Source organism: Pleurodeles waltl, chromosome 9, assembly GCF_031143425.1.
Source record: "Pleurodeles waltl isolate 20211129_DDA chromosome 9, aPleWal1.hap1.20221129, whole genome shotgun sequence".
NCBI classification, from domain to species: Eukaryota; Metazoa; Chordata; class Amphibia; order Caudata; family Salamandridae; genus Pleurodeles; species Pleurodeles waltl.
In genome coordinates, this window is record NC_090448.1 from 842933897 (window position 1) to 842957015 (window position 23119).

Genomic DNA, 23119 nt, shown 5'->3' on the forward strand with positions numbered 1-23119 from the left:
CAACTAGGCCAAGACCTCGCTAAGTTAAGGCCTATGATAAATATAGCTAATACATGATACATAACCCCTTATACGACATATTACTACATTAATCAAACATAAGCTCATCATTTCAGATTAATAATCCATTAATAAGTACACTTCGTGAACATGGGCGGCCATTCTAGCAGGTGCACTTTCAAATGTGTCCATTATTTTTCTCTAAGTTAATACATTGTCTACGCAAATTCAACACTCAAAATACATGAATATTCATGAATAAATTAATTAAAAATTCTGTGTTAACAATCCCTCCACTAATGACTACATATGTCATCACACCAAATGTCACACAAAATTTTGCATCAGCTAAAATCCTGTCATTTCTACCCCCTTCAAATCTTTGTCCCTTTTTCACATTTTTCCTATACAAATTTTTCCTTTTCATTTCTTCCCTCCTCTGATCATTTTTCATTGTTCTCCATTTGATCCTTTTACACAATTTACATATTCCCCATGCTCCAATTATACAAATCACAATAATAAATATTCCTTATATTATTTTCAATAATATCCCTTTCCCAATGTTGCTGAGCCAATTTCCCACAAAAGCAAATCCTTAGCCAACCTTCTTCCAAACACCTGGTTCTTTCAACTCTTTCAAATTAGCACTCTCAGATTAGTAAACAAGCTTCTAAACTCTTTACCTTTTATCAGAAATAAACAAACAGCAATGCTTCGAGTTAAGCATTTTGCAAATCCGCCATTGTTTGCTAAAAGAATGTCTAGTACAAGACGGTTCTGAAGAATCATAGGTCTTTCCGCTGCCAATTCTGTATCTATCAGGATCATGACTCCTGGAAAATTTGTCAGCAAACTCCGACTGAATGTATCATTGCTCCAAATATATCTCTCACTATACTAGAAGGAGACTCTCTCTTTTCTCTAAAGCGATGTAACTCAGTCACTTTCGGTAATCTCTTTAAGGCATCCAGTTGGAAAATATTTGGGAAAATTGTCCCCAAATAACATGTGCCAGACCTTCCTCTTGCAAGACGGTAAAAAGCACTAGGTCCACAGATGTAATATATGTCATGAATCGCTGGATTCTGTCCATTCAACATTAATGTCCATTTACTCTGAAACAAAAACAAATGTCTGTGCTCGATTTAGGCCTATATACACAAAGCTTCCCTATGTGTTGCGCATCTAAAGCTAATTTCCCTTGTGTTTTTATTGCACTATAAGCATAATAAATTCTAAAAGTCCTTGTTTCTAATGTGGGCTCAAAGAAGCCCCTTACTAATACTATCTCATTTTCCTTAGCTATTCTACTCAGATATGTAATTATGGGGACAAATGAAAACACTACGGGGTCATTCCAACCCTGGCGGTCGGTGTTAAAGCGGCGGCTAACCCGCCAACAGGCTGGCGGTTAAAAAAATGGAATTCTGACCCTGGCGGAAACCGCCAACAGAGACCGCCACTTTAACACTCCGACCGCCACGGCGGGACAAACAAAAAGCGCGGCGGTCACCGCCAACAGACAGGCGGAAGACAATGTACCGCCCACCCTATCACAACCCACCAATCCGCCACCTTTTCCGGGGCGGTAGCCCCGCCGATAAAAACACGGAGGAAACAGACATTTCAAACCGAAAACGCTCACCTCCATACTCCCCACGAGGAATCTGGACAGCATGGAACCCGAATTACACATCCTACCAGCTATTGTATTCCTGCTCCTCTACCAGGAGCACGAACGCCGGCGCAGAAGACAACGGTGAGTACTGCACCTATGACACAGGGGAGGGGGAAGGAGAAAATATTACGGGGACACACATACGCGACACACCCACCCCCACCCCCACCCACAACAACACACACATCAATGCATAGCAATACATCACTGTTACAATCCCCAAACCCCCCCGAAAGAATGCAAAGACAAAAGGAATAGATCATAAACAGTCGAATATATTGTATTATTGCCTTATAAAAATATCATACATTTAAAATTAATATATACATAAATATTAAAAGTCCGATAATTCTAGCTGTCATTGTCCATGGACCACTGGGCCCAAATCACATGGGCAAGGCCCACACAAGATACCTGACACCAACGGAGAGAACACTGCAGGGGCATCAGATAGAAAAACTACAGGCACCTCAGGGGGAAGGGGGGGCACCTCAGCCACATGAGTACACGACGCCAGATCCACGAGGGGCCTCCATGGCCACTGTCCCATCCTGGGGAGTGCAAAGCCACAGTCTCACAAGTCTCTACAGTGGGTGGGTTGCCCACTGTCCCATCCTGGGGAGTGCAAGGCCACAGTCTCACAAGTCTCTATAGTGGGTGGGTTGCCCACTGCCATATCCTGGGGAGTGCAAAGCCACAGTCTCTCAAGTCTCTACAGTGGGTGGCTTGCCCGCTGCCATATCCTAGGGAGCGCAAAGCCACAGTCTCTCAAGTCTCTACAGTGGGTGGCTTGCCCGCTGCCATATCCTGGGGAGCGCAAAGCCACAGTCTCTCAAGTCTCTACAGTGGGTGGCTTGCCCGCTGCCATATCCTGGGGAGTGCAAAGCCACAGTCTCTCAAGTCTCTACAGTGGGTGGCTTGCCCGCTGCCATATCATGGGGAGTGCAAAGCCACAGTCTCTCAAGTCTCTACAGTGGGTGGGTTGCCCACTGTTCAATCCTGGGGAGTACAAAGCCACAGTCTCTCAAGTGGATAACAGTCTCCACTGGTACTGGAGGGGGACTAGTGCCCAGAGTGCTGAGTGCAGCCCTGCCCGACACAGATGCGGGCCTGCCCCTTCCGCCAATGGGCCAGCGGTGCTTAATATGAAGGGCCCAGTTCAGCGGTTCTTGAGACGGCGGTGCCCAGCGGAGCGGTGCTTGAGATGAAGGGCCCAGTTCAGCGGTGCTTGAGACGGCGGTGCCCTGTTCAGCGGTGCTTGAGACGGCGGTGCCCAGCGGAGTGGTGCTTGAGATGAAGGGCCCAGCGGAGCGGTGCTTGAGATGAAGGGCCCAGTTCAGCGGTGCTTGAGACGGCGGTGTCCAGCGGAGCGGTGCTTGAGATGAAGGGCCCAGCGGAGCGGTGCTTGAGATGAAGGGCCCAGTTCAGCGGTGCTTGAGATGAAGGGCCCAGCGGAGCGGTGCTTGAGATGAAGGGCCCAGCGGAACGGTGCTTGAGACGGCAGTGCCCAGCGGAGCGGTGCTTGAGATGAAGGGCCCAGTTCAGCGGTGCTTGAGACGGCGGTGCCCTGTTCAGCAGTGCTTGAGACGGCGGTGCCCAGCGGAGCGGTGCTTGAGATGAAGGGCCCAGTGGAGCGGTGCTTGAGATGAAGGGCCCAGTTCAGCGGTGCTTGAGATGAAGGGCCCAGCGGAGCGGTGCTTGAGATGAAGGGCCCAGCGGAGCAGTGCTTGAGACGGTGGTGCCCAGCGGAGCGGTGCTTGAGATGAAGGGCCCAGTTCAGCGGTGCTTGAGACGGCGGTGCCCTGTTCAGCGGTGCTTGAGACGGCGGTGTCCGGCGGTGTCCAGCGGAGCGGTGCTTGAGATGAAGGGCCCAGTTCAGCGGTGCTTGAGACGGCGGTGCCCAGTGGAGCGGTGCTTGAGATGAAGGGCCCAGCGGAGCGGTGCTTGAGATGAAGGGCCCAGTTCAGCGGTGCTTGAGATGAAGGGCTCAGCGGAGCGGTGCTTGAGATGAAGGGCTCAGCGGAGCGGTGCTTGAGATGAAGGGCCCAGCGGAGCGGTACTTGAGATGAAGGGCCCTGTTCAGCGGTGCTTGAGACGGCGGTGCCCTGTTCATCGGTGCTTGAGACGGCGGTGCCCTGTTCAGTGGTGCTTGAGACGGCGGTGCCCAGCGGAGCGGTGCTTGAGATGAAGGGCCCAGCGGAGCGGTGCTTGAGATGAAGGGCCCTGTTCAGCGGTGCTTGAGACGGCGGTGCCCTGTTCAGCGGTGCTTGAGACGGCAGTGCCCAGTTCAGCGGTGCTTGAGACGGCGGTGCCCTGTTCAGTGGTGCTTGAGACGGCGGTGCCCCGTTCAGCGGTGCTTGAGACGGCAGTGCCCAGTTCAGCGGTGCTTGAGACGGCGGTGCCCTGTTCAGCGGTGCTTGAGACGGCGGTGCCCTGTTCAGCGGTGCTTGAGACGGCGGTGCCCTGTTCAGCGGTGCTTGAGACGGCGGTGCCCAGCGGAGCAGTGCTTGAGATAAAGGGCCCAATTCAGCGGTGCTTGAGACGGCGGTGCCCAGCGGAGCGGTGCTTGAGATGAAGAGCCCAGTTCAGCGGTGCTTGAGACGGCGGTGCCCTGTTCAGCGGTGCTTGAGACGGCGGTGCCCAGGGGAGCGGTGCTTGAGATGAAGGGCCCAGCGGAGTGGTGCTTGAGATGAAGGGCCCAGTTCAGCGGTGCTTGAGATGAAGGGCCCAGCGGAGCGGTGCTTGAGATGAAGGGCCCAGCGGAGCGGTGCTTGAGATGAAGGGCCCAGTTCAGCGGTGCTTGAGATGAAGAGCCCAGCGGAGCGGTGCTTGAGATGAAGGGCCCAGCGGAGCGGTGCTTGAGATGAAGGGCCCAGCGGAGTGGTGCTTGAGATGAATGGCCCTGTTCAGCGGTGCTTGAGACGGCGGTGCCCTGTTCAGCGGTGCTTGAGACGGCGGTGCCCAGTTCAGCGGTGCTTGAGACGGCGGTGCCCAGTTCAGCTGTGCTTGAGACGGCCGTGCCCTGTTCAGCGGTGCTTGAGACGGCGGTGCCCAGTTCAGCGGTGCTTGATTGAAAGGGCCCAGTTCAGCGGTGCTTGTTTGAAAGGGCCCAGTTCAGCGGTTCCGGCCCAGGCAAGGGTGTCACTCGCCACCTGGCATGTGGCTGGCAGGGCCTTCCTGCCCATCTGTCCGTTGGCTTGCGGGGCCCTCCTGGGCTGCCGTACCAGGCCTCTGGGTGTCCTCCTGCACACCTGGGAGGGGGCTGGTGGGGCACTCCTGGGCAGCTGGCCTGCTGCCGGATTTGTCGGGCGTGCTGCCCTTCCCACCCTTCCCTGGTCGTCTGTGGCCCTTTGACACCTTTGGCGGTGTGCCAGGTGGCACCCCACTTCCAGACGGAGCCAGGGTAGGGATTTTGGTCCCTGGTGTCCGTGGCCTCTCGTGCCGGGCACTGCTAACTTTTGGGTGCTTTTCCGGGGGTGGCCTGGCCGTGCCTTGGCTCCTCGCCGGAGTTGTTGCCCTTGAGGGTGGGGGACTCCACAGTCCTTGGACAACAGTCCTGATAGGTCCTGGTTTGGTGGTGGCTGAGGTGCTGATTGCAGTCTTATGAGATGGACGGGGTGAGGGAGTTGTTGGAAAGAGGTTAAGGTTGGCAAGGAAAAGCAATTTGGAAAGAGAGTGACGGGTAGGTGTAGTGGGTATGGGAGTGGAGGAAGAGGATGTGGTTGTAGGAGTGTGAAGTCTGGTGTCTTTGGGTGCAGGTGCTTGGGCTGGAGGCTGTCATGAAGTGGATGGCTGTTGGGTGGGTGGCTGCTTGCGTTTGTGTGGTTTGGAAGAGGGCGTGACAGAAACACTGGGAGAGGACACAGGGGACGTGTAAATGGTAGTGGGGGTGGTGACTGCACGTGTGTGGAGTGTTCTGGTGGGTGTGCTGGTGATGGACGTAGTGGCTGAAGATGTTGTGCATGCAAGTGTGAGTGGAGACGTCACAGGGAGGGAGGAGGGAGACGAGGAGGAGGGGGATACAGTGGAGGCAGTGGCTGTTGGTATGTCTGCATGTGGATGTTGCTTGTCTGAATGCTTGTGTGATGTGTGGTGTGATGTGTGGTGCTTATGTCTGGATGAGCTTCCCTTGGGTGTTGAGGTGTGTGCAGGCTGGTCTGATGGTGTGTCTGGGATAGGCAGAGGTACTGGGGATTGGGTCTGGGTGGAGGAAGTTGGAGGGGGGAGGCTAGAGACAGGGACAATTGCTGCCGTCAGTGCTGAGGCCAGAGCGTTGAACGATCGCTGATGGGCAGCCTGACCCGAATGAATGCCCTCCAGGTATGCATTACTCCAGTGCACCTCCCTTTCTACACCCTGGATGGCATTCAAAAGGGTAGACTGCCCAACAATGATGGTCCTCAGGAGGTCAATGACCTCCTCACTGAGGGCAGCAGGGGTGACTGGGGCAGGGCCTGAGGTGCCTGGGGCGAAGGAGATGCCCACCTTCCTGGGTGAGCGGGCACGGGGCGAAGGCTGAGGGGCTGCTGGGAGGGCGGTGCTGGTGCGCTGGGTGGCGGCTGTACCTGTTGTTGCGGGGGGCATGGATGTTGCCGCCACCACAAGGGAGCTCCCTTCAGAGGACGAGTCGCTGCCACTGACATCAGCACGAGTCCCCGCTGTGGAGCTCCCCTCGCCCTCCATCTCACTGGTGAAATCCGAGTCAGTTGCATGCAGCTCGTTCGTGCTCAGATGCCACTTCTCCTCCACCTGATGAATCTGATGCACACATGAACAGGAAGACCACAAAAAAAGGGGGGGGGGAGAAATAAAGACATGTTGAGTGCATGGATTACCGCTGCCGTTGGCGGACAAGACAGACACAGAAGCCCCCTGCACTACGCTGCGCACTTGGGGTCCACTACGCAATCCGTGGGACATGGCCTACAAGCCTATCGACGACAACTGCACACATAGATGACACATGGCCATGGATACCTGAACTTGGCACCCTACAGAGGTGGGGGGTGGGGGCACAGGGCCATGCCTTACTGAGGGGCCTAGCCTACAGAATTCGCCCTGGCCTAGGGAGACCCACAGCCCTCCTCCCCCACCCAGACACCTCCACTGCGCGCAAAGTCAACAGAATGAGAGTGTACTCACCCCCTTGTGTCTGCTGTGATGTCCTCACGCGCCCATCCAAATCGGGGTAGGCCACCGCCAGGATCCGGGACATCAGGGGGGTCAATTGACGACTGGCACCCCTCCTACGTTGGGAGGCCATCCCCAGCAGAGCCTCCGCCGTCTTCCTGCTCCCGCGGCAGATGTCCTCCCACCTCTTCCGGCAGTGGGTGCCCCGTCTGTTGTGGACCCCCAGGGTCCGGACGTCCTTGGCGATGGCACGTCAAATCGCGATTTTCTGGTGGGCGCTGACCTATGTGACATGTACAGGGAGAGAAAAATTGTCATCACCTTCTGCATGCTCGATGTGAGTGGCCCCCCATCCCCACCCTTGCCATGTGGCACATACTCTCATCTGTCGTCTGATGCATGACTCAATCGCCCCCCTCCCCACCATCTTTCATCCACCCGACTCAACCCAGGCATTGCCCACAAAGCATGCTCCCAGTGTACTTACCTGTTGGTCTGGAGGACCGTAGAGTAGCGCATACTGGGGGAGGACCCCATCCACGAGTTTCTCCAATTCTTCAGAAGTGAAGGCAGGGGCCCTTTCCCCAGTCGCAGCAGCTATTGTCTCTTCCAGACCGAGGTCGCAGCAGCACTTGCAGTGTAGGTCCTCTCCTGTGGAAGATCAGGTATCGAGTGATTAAGCTGATAGAAAATGGCGGTCACGCCCGCGGCGGTGCGTACCGCGGCGGTGCGTACCACGACCGTCGGCGCACATCGTCATTGGCTCCTGAAACCCATAGGTTTCAATGTTAACCAATGCGGCTTTGCGCCGCGGTCTTCGACCGCCTACCGCCACGGTGTGCCACGCCAGCGCATTGACCTCACATCCCATTGTCACACTTCACAGGTCAGGCAGCCGCCATTTCAAGGGCCCAATTTCTACTGTGCCACACATACCTAGGCCTTTCCTCAACACTCATACACACCATTCAATGCATAGTGAATCGTGTTGTGTGCAAGCTGTGGGAACGTACCTGTGGGTTGATTGACTCTGTGCTCGCTGTTGTCCTTCCTAGGCACCGTCCGCTTGGCAATGTGTGGAGATGGAGGAATCTTCCCGTGTACAGACCGCTGGTGGACCTGTCGACAATGGAGGAACTCTGAAATACAGGCTTGACCGAGCCACTATACATGAACTGTGTCCCCAGCTGGAGGCAGACCTGATGTCACCCATCCGCCAACCCACAGGGATCCCCCCTCTAGTGCAGGTGCTGTCAGTACTCCATTTCTTAGCAAGTGGGTCATTTCAAACAACAGTGGCCATATCATCAGGGATGTCTCAACCTATGCTTTCCAAGGTGTTGTCCAGAGTGTTGTCTGCCCTGCTCAAACACATGCAGAGCTACATCGTTTTCCCTAAGGTGGGGGATTTGCCTACAGTGAAGGGTGACTTCTATGCCCTTGGACATATCCCCAACATCATAGGTGCCATTGATGGGACCCATGTGGCTTTGGTACCCCCCAGAGAAAGTGAACAGGTGTACAGGAACAGGAAAAGTTATCATTCGATGAATGTACAGATGGTCTGTTTGGCAGACCAGTACATCTCCCATGTTAATGCCAAGTTCCCTGGCTCTGTGCATGACGCCTCCATCCTGCGGAATAGCAGCATCCCGTATGTGATGGGTCAACTCCAGAGGCACCGTGTGTGGCTATTAGGGGACTCTGATTACCCCAACCTTTCCTGGCTATTGACCCCAGTGAGGAATCCCAGGACCAGGCCAGAGGAACGCTACAATGAGGCCCATGGGCGGACTAGGAGGGTGATCGAACGCACCTTTGGCCTCCTGAAGGCCAGGTTCAGGTGCCTCCATATGACAGGTGGATCCCTAATGTACTCACCAAAGAAGGTGTGCCAGATCATCGTGGCCTGCTGTATGCTTCACAACCTGGCTTTGCGCCGCCAGGTGCCGTTTCTGCAGGAGGATGGTCCAGATGGTGGTGTTGTAGCAGCTGTGGAGCCTGTGGAGAGTGAAGAAGAGGAAGCCGAAGAGGACGACATAGACAACAGGAACACAGTAATAGAGCAATACTTTCAGTGACACACAGGTAAGAGTAAACACCGGCATATTACATTTACTTAAAGACTCCTACCTCTCTACTGTCTGACTTTTTCCTCACTGCGTGACATCTGCTTAGTTTCCCCATGGACTACAGCTGTGTGACAGCGTTTTTTTGGCATCACAATGTGAATAACAATTTTGGCACTGTCATGTCTAATACATTTGTTAAAATCACAGACAGACTCCAGATTGTTTATGTGCAATAAGTGTGTTTATTCAAGTGCTCTAATTTGGATGGGTGGTTGCAAATCGGTGAGGGGTGATGGTGGAGGATTGTCCATGGCAGAGTCCAGACTATCAGGTTCACAGGTGCATTGTCCAAATGCCTGTGGGAAGTGGAGCAGGGGCAGTTTAAGGTTGGACAGGGTGACAATGTGGGACAGTGGGATGACAATCAGGGCGGTATCCTTTGCTGGCGGGGGTCTTGATATGTTACTCTGTCTTCTTCCTGGATCTCAGGGCCCGCTTGCGGGGTGGGGTTCTGGTGACCTGTTGGTCTTCTGTCGGAGCCTCCTGTCCACTGGCGCCGGTGGAGGTGGTAGCCAGTTCTTGGTCCATGCTAGTGTCAGGGGCCCTTTGAGGTGCCAGAGTGGTCCGCAATGTGGAGATTAACTCATTCAGGGCCACTACGATGGTACCCATGGCGGTACTGATGTTTCTCAGTTCCTCCCTGAACCCCATATACTGTTGTTCCTGCAGAAGCTGGATTTCCTGAAACCTGGCCAGGACAGTCGCCATCGTCTCCTGGGAGTGGTGGTATGCTCCCATGATGGAGGAGAGGGCCTCGTGGAGAGTGGGTTCCCTTGGCCTGTCCCCCCCGTCGCACAGCTGCCCTCCCAGTTCCCCTGTTTCCTTGGGCCTCCGTCCCCTGGACCGTGTGCCCACTACCACTGCCCCCAGGTCCCTGTTGTTGTTGGGGTGGTGGGTTAGCCTGGGTTCCCTGTAGTGGTGGACACACCTCTGATTGACGTGTCCTGGGGACAGAGTTATGGGCCCGCTGGGTGGGTGCTGTGCTGGTGTTCCCAGAGGGGGGTAGGTCTGCTGTGGCCTGTGCCTGTCTGAGGGGAAACGACTGTCCAGAGGTCCCCGATGGACCGGGCTGGTCATCTAGATCCAGGGAGACAGAGCTGCTGTCATCACTGTGGGCCTCTTCTGGGGGTGGAGGGGACATTTGTGGACCCTCCTGCGCGGTGACCTGGCGTTCGGGTCCTGCAGGGGTATGAAAGTATGGCTATTGCTTCTGTGTGTGCCAATGGCGTGCAAAGGGTGGGTGCCCGTGTACCCCAGTGCTGGCATTCCTTTGTGGGGGCTGTTGTGACGGTGTTTTGGGGGGGTGATGGGTATGTGCATTGGGCATGCTTTGGTGATGGGTGTCCAAGCTTTGGGTCCGCATGCAGGGCTAAGTTTTGGGATGGGTGGGTTGTGATGGTGAGACATTTGCAAGGGGTAGTTGTGAAGGGGGTGAGGGATGGGGGTATGAGTTGGCATGCAGGTGGGGTGGGGGGGATGAAGTAGTGAAGATGAGACTTACCAGAGTCCATTCCTCCAGATACTCCCGCGAGGCCCTCAGGATGCAGGATGTTCAAGACTTGCTCCTCCCATGTTGTAAATTCAGGGGGAGGAGGTGGGGGTCCGCCGCCAGTCCGCTGTACCGCGATGTTGTGCCTTGATACCATGGAACGCACCTTCCCCCATAGGTCGTTCCACCTCTTCCTGATGTCATCCCGATTTCTTGGGTGGTGTCCCACAGCGTTGACCCTGTCCACTATTCTGCTCCATAGCTCCATCTTCCTGGCAATGGTGGTGTGCTGCACCTGTGTCCCGAACAGCTGGGGCTCTACTCGTAGGATTTCCTCCACCATGACCCTGAGTTCAGCATCTGAGAACCTGGGGTGTCTTTGAGATGCCATGGGGTGGTGTGGATGATGTGTGGGGAGGAGTGTGTAGTGATAGGTGGGGTGCTATTTAGTGGTGTGTTGGGTGAGGTGTGTGGAAGTTCTGTGGGTATTGGTATTGTGTGCCTGTGGACGCTTGGTAGTTGACTGTGGTGTCTTTCTCTGGTTTTCGTTCGAAATTTTTGGCCGTAGGGGTTTGTGGGTGATGTGGGTGTGTGTTTTAGATTGTATTGGGTGTGTGGGAGTGGTGTGTGTATGTGTATCAGGTGTGTGTATTTCGAATTGTCCAATGTGGTAGTGTTTTGTAGGTGTATGTGTATTTCGAACGCGGCGGTGTGTACCGCCAATAGAATACTGCAGTTGAAAGACCGCCGCGTGGATTCGTGGGTCGTAATGGCATGGGCGTATTTCTGTTGGCGTAACGGTGGAGGTTTGGTCATCGCCAGTTTATCGCTGACCTTTGGTGTGGCGGACTTTTGTGGATGGCGGTATTTTGGCGGTTTGCCTAGTGTGGGTCAGAATGACCGTGGCGGTTTTCCGCGACCGCGGCGGTGTTATGGCGGTCTTCTGTCTGGCGGTAAGCGCCTTTTACCGCCGAGGTTGGAATGACCACCTACGTCATAGTTGGAGTAGAAATACTGAATGTACTCCTGGTTATAGAATATTGTTAGTAACAGACAACAACTTATCCCATAAGTAAGAGGAAAACTACGATAGGTAACTCCTTCTTCGACTGATGAAGGAATCTGCGTACAAACACAAAACAATTCTTTGCGTCAATCGTCTCAACATACTCACTCAGCAAGTGATAAGAGTCTTTAGAAGAAAGTTCCCCTTATGCATTACTACCTATGTGCAGACACTTCTCATCTAACCTAAACTTCTTGCTGTTAATGCAGTAGTTGTCTCTAAAGCCGAAGTATGGTTGGCTTTACTCTTGTCAAGAACAGTAATACCCACAATATCACACAGACAATTGTCAAACCAACACTCATGTATTTACAACACCTGTTCTTCCTACTCTGCTGGCTAATGTTACCCATGATCTGTAAAGAATCAGAAAGTAGAAGAGAAAATTTTGAAATTATGCAGCAAAAATCAAAAACAAAAATCTTCTTTCAGCAGTTATTTTACAGCTTTCAGGCTCACCTCCAGTATACTTTTTCTCAAAATTCAGTTACTTTTAACAGTCTCTTTCTCTATGCACCTTTCTCAATTTGTCTCAACAATTCCGTTTATCAGCTTCCTTCAAGTCCCAAAATATTGACCTGGAATGTCTTGATCAAAACAAAAAGACAAAATCTCTCTTTGCCATTCTCTTGTAGTTGCATACACCCATTCAGGACCTGCGTATCTTTGACTTGCTGTTCTTTTTCTTTTCAACTTTCGATCACCATTCAATTCTCCTTCACTCAGATCTTCTCTCATAGTCATGTCTACTTCTTTCTGGATTGTTGTCACAACAACTGCTTCCTTTCTCTTTGCTTGTGGCTCCAGCCACTTATCTCCTTTCAGAGGACCTTTGGTCAATGCTCTTTTAAGGGTTGAACTTGAAACTTCTTCTTGCTTTGCAGGAGGTTCTCTTGATGAACCTGCAACTGGTTCAGGAGGAGTCAGATCACATTGGTTTTGATCCGTCTCAACTCCTTCCCCCTCGGGTCTGGTGATTGCTCTGTTTGTCTCTCAAATTCATCTACATCTGGGAGAGCACTCCTCTGACTAGACTCTTCTGCAGCCTCAATTGAGATTGGCTTACTGTCAACCTCCTGGAGGTCTTCTCCTTTGTCTCTCACAGGAGTGACTGAATTGTCCTCAATGGGCTCAGATCCAGTTTCAGTTCCTCTTTCTTCTCTTTCCGGCTCTGAGGCTTGTTTGGTCATTGTTGGCACCCTCAACAACTCTTCTTCATCATCCAAAGGACATGCCACTTTCTGCATGTGGCTGCTGCGGATCCAGTTCGGAACTCTAGCACACATCACAGCTGTGGTAATAGCCAGAACAACCTGGAACGGGCCTTTCCACTGAAGCTCCCAAAGCGTCTTCCTTACGTGTTTCCGGGCCACAACCCAGTCATCTTCTAGTAGTTTGTGTCCTGGGTCATGGATTGGTGGCAGTGTGGTGGCTTCTACCAGCTGAGAGAAAGAGCAAACCACATCAACCAGACCTTTGCAGTAGTTCCACACTGTATCATCTTTGATGCTTACAAGTGCATTTGCTGGCAACCTCATTGCTCTGCCCATGAGGATTTCGTGCAGTGACAAACCTTGTCTTCATGTTGGGTGTGTTTCTCATTGCCTTCAGAACTAAAGGTTATGCGTCAGGCCATTTCAGATTTGTGGACGCACACATCTTTGCTACTCTTGATTTCAACATGCACCACTATTATTGATGCTTCAGGGCGATAACTACAATGCAACTTCTGCTCAATGTTCAATGTTGCACACAGTAATTTCATTACTTTATTGTTGAAGTGACTTCCCCTATCTAATTCTAAACAGATCGGGAACCCAAGATGTGGTATGAGTTCCCTAAACAATAGTTTTGCTACTGTGAGGCTGTCATTTCTTCGTGTAGGGTACTCTTTAATCCAGTGACTGATGCAGACAATCATCAACACTTATCTCAAACCTCCGCACACAGGCATCTCAATAAAATCCATTTGCATTCAGCTGAATGGACCTCCTGCTCTTCCAATGTGGCTCAAATTAACCACTGTTAAATGATGCAACGATGGCAAGCTGCAACAGCAACTTGTCTAAACCTCGGATTGAACCAATTATGCTTAAACAGGCGAATCATGGCATTCCTCCCAACATGTGCTTAACCATGATAATACTTAAACTCACACTCTTACCGCCGGTCAGAAGACTGCCATTCTACCGCCGCGGCCGCGGTAAACCGCCACGGTCATTCTGACCCACAACTGCCAACCCGCCAAAATACAGACATCCACGGAAGGCTGCCTCATCAGCGGTCAGCGATAAACTGGAGATGACCAAACCTCCACCGTCACGCCAACACAAACACGCCCATGCCATTACGACCCACGAATCCACGCGGCGGTCATTTAACCGCGGAATTCCATTGGCGTTACACCCCGCCGCGGTCAAAATACACACCCAGCTCCAAAACACAGCCACATTGGACAATTTGAAATACACACACCAGATACACATACAAACACCACTCCCACACATCCAATCAACTATAAAACACACACCCACATCACCCACAAACCCCGCTACTAGAAATTCGGAGAGAAGGCGAGAGAGAGAGAGAGAGCACAGCTATCGAAAACCCCAACACACACAGGAACACAACATCATCACCCACACTACATCCACGCACAAAACACCACACACCACCACACACACCACACTCATCACCAAACACCACCCCACACCACCCCATGGCACCCCAAAGACACCCCAGGTTCTCGGACCAAGAACTCAGGGTCATGGTGGAGGAAATAATTAGGGTAGAGCCCCAGCTATTCGGCACACAGGTGCAGCACACCACAATAGCCAGGAAGGCGGAGCTATGGCAAAGGATCGTCGACAGGGTCAACGCTGTGGGACAGCATCCCAGAAACCGGGAAGACATCCGAAAGCGCTGGAACGACCTACGGGGGAAGGTGCGGTCGATGGTGTCAAGACACAACATCGCTGTGCAGAAGACTGGCGGCGGACCCCCACCCACTCCACCCGAATTCACAGCATGGGAGCAAGAGGTCTTGAACATCCTGCATCCTGAGGGCCTCGCTGGAGTAGACGGAGGAATGGACTCTGGTAAGTCTAATCTCAACTACTTCACCCCCCCCAACCACCAGCATGCCAACCCACACCCCCACCCTCACCCCCAACCCCCCAGCACACATCCTCCCTGCCAATGTCTCACCAGCACAACCCACCCAACACAACACCAATCCCTGAATGCCAACACAAACCATGGACACCCATCACCTAAGCATGACCACTGCACATACCCATCCCCCCCAAAAACCACCCTCACAACTCCTCCCACAAGGGAATGCCAGCACTGGGGGACAAGGGCACCCACAAATCGCACGCCATGGCACACACAGAAGCAATAACCATACTCTTTTACCCCTGCAGGGCCCGAACGCCAACACACCGGCCAGGAGGGTCCAGATTTGTCCATCCCGCCCCCAGAACAGGCCCCCAGTGATGACAGCAGCTCTGTCGACCTAGAACCTGATGACCAGCCCAGACCATCGGGGACCTCTGGACAGTCGGTTCCCCACACACAGACACAGGCCACAGCAGACCCAACCCCTTCTGGGAATACCAGCACAGCTCCCACCCAGCGGGCCCATGCCTCTGTCTCCAGGACGTGTCAATCAGCGGTGTGTCCGCCACTACAGGGCACCCAGGCTGACCCACCACCCCAACAACAACAGGGACCTGGGTGCAGTGGTAGTGGGCACACCGTCCAGGGGACAGAGGCCCGGGGAAACAGGGGAACTGGAAGGGCTGCTGTGCGAGAGGGGGTGGACCGGCACAGGGAACCCACTCTCCAAGAGGCCCTCACCACCATCATGGGAGCATACCACCACTCCCAGGAGACGATGGCGACGGTACTGGCCAGGTTCCAGGAGATCCAGGCACAGCAGGAGGAACGGTACATGGGGTTCAGAGACTAACTCAGGAACATCGGTTCCGCAATGGGGACCATCGTCCTGGCCCTCAACCAGATAGTCACCACATTCCGGGACCATGTGGCACCCCAAAGGGCCCCTGTCACTAGCCCGGACGATGAACAGCCTACCACCTCCGCCGGCGCTAGTGGACAGGAGGCCCCCACACAACGACAGGCCACCAGAACCCCACCTCCTGCTGAAGATCAACCACCCCGCAAGCGGAACCTGAGATCACACAAGAACACAAGAAGACAGAGTAGGATGCCAAGACCCCCGCCAGCATAAGATACCCCCTGATGTCATCCCACTGTCCCACATTGACACCCTGTCCAACCTTGAACTGCCCCTGCTCCACCCTTCCACAGGCATATGGACAATGCACCTGTGCTACTGAGAACTGGACTCTGCCATGGACATTACTCCACCCCCACCCATCACCGTTTTACTATCATGGACCTATATGCAGCACATAAAATAAATCACCAATTGCACTTCAAATTTCAGGAGTCTGCTTGTATTCTTTACAAATGTATTACACATAACGGTGCAATAATGTTCAGTTACATTGTGATGACAACATACCAATGTCAATAAGCATTAGTCCACGGGCAAACAAAGCAGAAGTCACGCTGTGGGTCATACAGCTCTGAAAAGGGAAGGGAAAGTAAAAAATCAGTTAAAAGGAACTGGGGGGAAACACAGAAAGTAGAGATGCAGGAGGCCAGAAGTAAATGTAAAATGGCGTGGGTGATTCTTACCTGTGTGCTACTGAAAATACTGTTGTATAACTGTGTCCCTGTTGTCCGTGTCGTCCCCGTCGTCTTCCTCCTCTTCACTCTCCACAGGCTCCACAGCTGCTACAACACCACCATCTGGACCATCCTCCTGCAGGAAAGGCACCTGGCGTCGCAATGCAAGATTGTGAAGCATACAGCAGGCCACGATGATATGACACACCTTCTTTGGTGAGTACATTAGGGATCCACCTGTCATATGCAGGCACCTAAACCTGGCCTTCAGGACCCGAAGGTCCGTTCTATAATCCTCCTAGTTCGCCCATGTGCCTCATTGTACCGTTCCTCTGCCCTGGTCCGAGGATTCCTCACTGGGGTCAATAGCCAAGGCAGGTTGGGGTAACCAGAGTCACCTATTAGCCACACACGGTGTCTCTGTAGCTGTTCCATCACATAAGGGATGCTGCTATTTCGCATGACATACGCGTCATGCACTGACCCAGGGAACTTGGCATTTAGATGGGAGATGTACTGGTCAGCCAAACAGACCACCTGGACATTCATCGAATGGTAATTTTTTCTATTTCTGTACACCTGCTCATCGTCTTTTGGGGGTACTAAAGCCACATGGGTCCCATCAATGGCACCAATGATGTTGGGGATATGTCCAAGGGCATAGAAATCACCCTTCACAGTGGCCAAATCACCCTCCTCAGGGAAAACAATGTAGCTCCGCATGTATTTCATCAGGGCAGACAACACTCTGGACAAAACCTTAGAAAACATAGGCTGAGACATCCCTGATGACATGGCCACTGATGTCTGAAAAGACCCACTTGCCAAAAAATGGAGTACTGACAGAACCTGCACCAGAGGGGGAATCCCTGTGGGTTGGCGGATGGGGGACATCAGGTCTGGCTCCAGCTGGGCACACAGTTCATGTATAGTGGCTCGGTCAAGTCGGTATCGAAGTATAATATGTCGTTCTTCCATTGTCGACAGGTCCACTAGCGGTCGGTACACGGGAGGATTCATCCTTCTCCTCGCAAGTCCCAGCGGACGGTGCCTAGGAAGGACAACATGGATCACAGAGTCAAGCAACCCACAGGTACGTTCACCCAGCTTGCACAGTACACTAATCGCTATGCATTGAAAGGCTTGTATGAGTGGCAATGCAAGGCCTAGGCCTGTGTGACGCAGTAGCAATTAAGCCATGTGGGCCCTTGAAATGGCGGCTGCCTGACCTGAGAAGTGTGACAGTGGGATATGAGGTCAATGCGCTGGCATGGCACACCGTGGCGGTAGGCGGTCGAAGACCGCAGTGCGAAGGCGCATTGGTTAACATTGCACCCTATGGGTCTCAGGAGCCAATGACGATGTGCGCCGGCGGTCGCGGTACGCACCGCGGCGGTACGCACCGCCGCGGGCGTGACCGCCATTTTCTATCTGCTTAATCACTCGAGACCTGACCATCCACAGGAGAGGATCTATACTGCAAGTGCTGCTGTGACCTCGGTCTGGAAGAGACAATGGCTGCTGCGACTGGGGAAAGGGCCCCTGCCTTCACTTCAGAAGAGTTGGAGAAACTTGTGGATGGGGTCCTGCCCCAGTATGCGCTACTCTACGGTCCTCCAGACCAACAGGTAAGTACACTGGGTGCACGTTGAATGGGCTATGCCTGGGTTGTGTATGGTGGATGTAAGATGGTGGGGTGGGGAGCGAATGAGGAGTGCAAGGCACGACAGATGAGAGCATGTGCCACATGGCAGGGTTGGGGAGGGGGGGGCAATCATATCTAACATGCAGAAAAATGTTGAAAATTCCTTTCCCACCCTGTACATGTCAAATAGGTCAGCGCCCATCAGAAAGTCGACATTTGGCGTGCCATCGCCAAGGAAGTCCGGGCCCTTGGTGTCCACAACAGACGGGGCACCCATTGCCGAAAGAGGTGGGAGGACATCCGCCGCGGGACCAGGAAGACCGCTGAGTCACTGCTGGGGATGGCCTCCCAACGTAGGAGGGGTGCCAGTCGTACCTTGACCCCCCCTGATGTCCCGGATCCTGGCGGTGGCCTACCCCGATTTGGATGGGCGTGTGAGGACATCACAGCAGACACAAGGGGGTGAATACCAGCACATTCTGCTATCTTTACGCGCAGTGAAGGTGCCTGGGTGGGGGAGGAGGGCTGTGGGTGACAATAGGCCAGGGCGCTTTTTGTAGTCTAGTCCCCTCCTTTAGGCATGGCCCTGTGCCCCCGCACCCTACCTCTGTAGGGTGCCAAGTACAGCAATACATGGTCCAGCATCACCCATGTGTGCATTTGTTGTCCATAGACCTGTAGGCCTAGTCACAAGTACTGAGTAGTGTACCCCGATTGCGCGGCGTAGTGCTGGAGGCTCCTGTGTCTGTCCTCTCCGACAACGGTGTTGACAATGCATGCACTCAACCTGTCTTTATTTCTCCCCCCACCCTTTTTTCTTATCTTCTTGTGCATGTGTGCATTAGCATCATCAGGCGGAGGAGAATTGGCATCGGAGCACGAGGGAGCTGCAACTCACAAGGCCCCGGTGGGCCATGCTACAGACACCGAGGTCACCAGTGATACGAAGGGCGAGGGGAGCTCCACAACGGGGACCCGTGGTGACACCAGCGACACTGACACGCCCTCGGAAGGGAGCTCCCTAGCGGTGGCGGCAACATCCGTGCCCCCCGCCTCAACAGGTACAGCCGCCACCCAGTGCACCAGCTCCACCCTCCCAGCAGCCCCTCAGCCTTCGCTCCGTGCCCGCTCGCCCAAGAAGGCGGGCATCTCCTTCGCCCCAGGCACCTCAGGCCCTGCCCCAGTTACCCCTGCTGCCCTCAGTGAGGAGGTCATTGACCTCCTACAGACCATCATTGTTGGGCAGTCTACCCTTTTGAATGCCATCCAGGGGGTAGAGAGGGAGGTGCATCGGAGCAATGCATACCTGGAGGGCATTCATTCGGGTCAGGCTGCCCATCAACGATCGTTCAATGCTCTGGCCTCAGCACTGACGGCAGCCATTGTCCCTGTTTCCAGCCTCCCTCTTCTAACTGCCTCCACCGTCTCCCAGTCTCCTGTTCCTCAGCCTATCCCATCCACACCATCAGACCAGCCTGCACTCACCTCAACACCCAAGGGCAGCTCATCCAGACATAAGCACCACAGATCCCACAAGCATTCACCCAAGCAACATCCAGATGCAGCCATGGCAACAGTCACTACCACCTCTGTGTCCCCCTCCTCCTCGTCTCCCTCCCCCCTCCCTGTGACGTCTCCACTCACACCTGCATGCACTCCACCATCAGCCAGTACTTCCATCACCACCACACCCTCCAGTACAGTCCGCACACGTGCAGTCACCACCCCCACTGCCATTTACACGTCCCCTGTGTCCTCTCCCACTGTGTCTGTCACCCCCTCTTCCAAAACACACAAACGCAGGCAGCCACCCACCCAACAGCCATCCACCTCACCACAGCCTCCGCCACAAGCACCTGCACCCAAAGACAGCACACTTGACTCTCCTACAACCACATCCTCTTCCTCCACTCCCATACCCACTACACCTACCCGTCCCTGTCCTTCCCAAGTGCAGTTCCTTTCCAACCTTGAGCTCGTTCCAGTCACTGACCCACCCCCTCCATCTGGTAAGAGTCCTAAGAGCACCTCAGCCACCACCAGCCCTGCATCAAGTCTGACCATTGTGCACGGGTTTTGGAGTCCACCTTTTCCCAGCACAGATACATCGGCCAGCAGCAAGGGAACAGCCAGCCCCCCCCCTGGAAAGAGAACCCGAAAAACCAAGGCCCGCCGTGAGAAGGCTGACACGGCTGCCCCCAAGGAGCAAAGTCGTGGCCCGTCACCTGCCACAACATCAAGGGCAGGCAAGGGCCAGAGAGCCTCATCGAAGGAGGGCAAGGGCAGCAGGGCGGAGAAGTCAGCCAGCAGGGGAGCGGACCAGGAGGGCCCCACAAGCCCCATCCCGGGTGTGACGGAGGACACCCACGGGCCCAGGACTCCGTCACAGGAGGGTCCAGCAACTGCACGGTCGGAGGGCGAATAAGCAGGGAGTCCTGGCCAGGTCTGGCTCCCTTGAGAGACAAGAGAGGCACCGCTGAACAGGGCCCCGCCGAGAAGAAAGGCACTGCTGAACAGGGCCCCGCCGAGAAGAAAGGCACCGCTGAACAGGGCCCCGCCATGAAGACAGGCACCGCTGAACAGGGCCCCGCCGTGAAGACAGGCACCGCTGAACAGGGCCCCGCCGAGAAGAAAGGCACTGCTGAACAGGGCCCCGCCGTGAAGACAGGCACCGCTGAACAGGGCCCCACCGTGAAGACAGGCACCGCTGAACAGGGCCCCGCCGTGAAGACAGGCACCGCTGAACAGGGCCCCGCCGTGAAGACAGGCACCGCTGAACAGGGCCCCGCCGAGAAGAAAGGCACCGCTGAACAGGGCCCCGCCGTGAAGACAGGCACCGCTGAACAGGGCCCCGCCGTGAAGACAGGCACCGCTGAACAGGGCCCCGCCGAGAAGAAAGGCATCGCTGAACAGGGCCCCGCCGTCTCAAGCACCGCTCCGCTGGGCCCCGACGTCTCAAGCACTGCTTCGCTGGGCCCTTCCTGTCAAGCACCGCTCCGCTGGGCCCCGGCCTCTCAAGCACCGCTCCGCCGAGCCCTTCCTGTCAAGCACCGCTCTGCTGGGCCCTTCCTGTCAAGCACCGCTCCGCTGGGCCCCGCCGTCTCAAGCACCGCTCCGCTGGGCCCTTCCTGTCAAGCACCGCTCCGCTGGGCGCCGCCGTCTCAAGCACCGCTCCGCTGGGCCCTTCCTGTCAAGCACCGCTCCGCTGGGCCCCGCCGTCTCAAGCACCGATCCGCTGGGCCCTTCCTGTCAAGCACCGCTCCGCTGGGCCCCGCCATCTCAAGCACCGCTCCGCTGGGCCCTTCCTGTCAAGCACCGCTCCGCTGGGCCCTTCCTGTCAAGCACCGCTCTGCTGGGCCCTTCCAGTCAAGCACCGCTCCGCTGGGCCCCGCCGTCTCAAGCACCGCTCCGCTGGGCCCTTCCTGTCAAGCACCGCTCCGCTGGGCCCTTCCTGTCAAGCACCGCTCCGCTGGGCCCCGCCGTCTCAAGCACCGCTCCGCTGGGCCCTTCCTGTCAAGCACCGCTCCGCTGGGCCCCGCCGTCTCAAGCACCGCTCCGCTGGGCCCTTCCTGTCATGCACCGCTCCGCTGGGCCCTTCCTGTCAAGCACCGCTCCGCTGGGCCCTTCCTGTCAAGCACCGCTCCGCTGGGCCCTTCCTGTCAAGCTCCGCTGGCCCATTGACAGTGCCGGTTCTGTGTCGAGCTAGTGTTCACGCTGCACTCTGGGCACCCTGCCTCCTCCATGACCAGTGGAGTCTGTAATCCACCTGATGGACTGTGGCTTTGCACTCCCCAGGATGGCACAGTGGGCATGGTGGCCCCTTCGTGGTTCTGGCGTCGTGGACTCCTGTGGCTGAGGTGCCCCCCTTCCCTTCCCCCTGAGGTGCCTGTAGTTTTATCATCTGATGCCCCAGCAGTGTTCTCTCCAACGGACTCAGGTCTCCTGTGTGGGCTTTGCCCATGTGTTTGGTAGACATTGGCCCACGGACTGTGGATATTTGACACACTGAGCAGGACTTATTGACTTTGTACATAGTTTTCGCACTGTTCATGAATTTTGCTTTGATATTTCATAACGATAATTTTCCATGACTTCAATGAACCTAATTTATACATAAATTTAATTTAAATTTTATTATGTCTTTGCATTTTTCAGGGGGGTTTGGGGGGTGTCACTCAGTTGTTGCTCTGCATTGGTATGTTGATAGTTGGGGGGGGGGACCTATGTGTGTGCCCGTAACCTTTCGTCCTCCCCCCTCCCCTGTGTCGTAGGTGCAGTACTCACCGTTGTCTTCTGCGCCGGAGTTCGTACTCGTGGTAGATGAGCAGGTAGACAAGAGCTGGTAGGATGTTTAATTCGGGTTCCATGCTGTCCTCCGTCCTCGTGGAGTGTGTGGAGGTGAGCGTTTTCCCGTTCGTAGTCTGTTTCTGCCGTGTTTTTATCGGCGGGGCTCCCGCCCCGGAAAAGGTGGCGGATTGGTGAGTTGTGATACTGTGGGCGGTACATTGTCTGCCGCCTGCCTGTTGGCGGTGACCACCGCGCTGTTTGTCTGTCCCGCCGTGGCAGTCGGAGTGTTAAAGTGGCGGGCTGTGTTGGCGGTTCCCGCCAGGGTCAGAATTCCATTTTTTTGACCGCCGCTTTATCACCGACCGCCAGGGTTGGAATGACCGCCTATGTGGTGAGGGAAGTTTCCTTTACGGACTAGGTGGTTTCACACACTATATAGTGTCATGCTTCATCATCTGACCACCTAGCCCCACCCAGGTAGGACAGTGCCACCTAGGCGGACTCAACCTCACCGTTAAAAGAACAGGAGGGAGTGCGTAATTTCAATATGTCTGGAAGAATATGGGATCCAGCTATACTAGGGAAGAAGTAAAAACACCTAGTTAGTCACCTGTGTGATAGTACACCTTTATTTGTGGTGTCTGCTGGTGTGGTTAAGCACAAAAGGATAGTTCACCTATGTGAGAATTAAGACTCACTGGGTCACCTATCTAAAAATTACTGGGCAGCATGTTTGTGCCCGCTACTAAGAGCCAAAGGAGGTGTGGGGCATTCTTCAGGGCCGTATGGGTGCTTTTCTTTCTCTCCCAGACTCTCTTTGTGTGTTTGCATGATAATGCTTAGCCATTTGAAACAACAGACTGTTAGGAAAAAACAATTTTCCCTCTTCTGAAACCCACAATTCATCTTGTCTCTGCACACATTTCATTTTAATCCATGATCGTTTTTCCTCCCTGTCAACATTATTCTG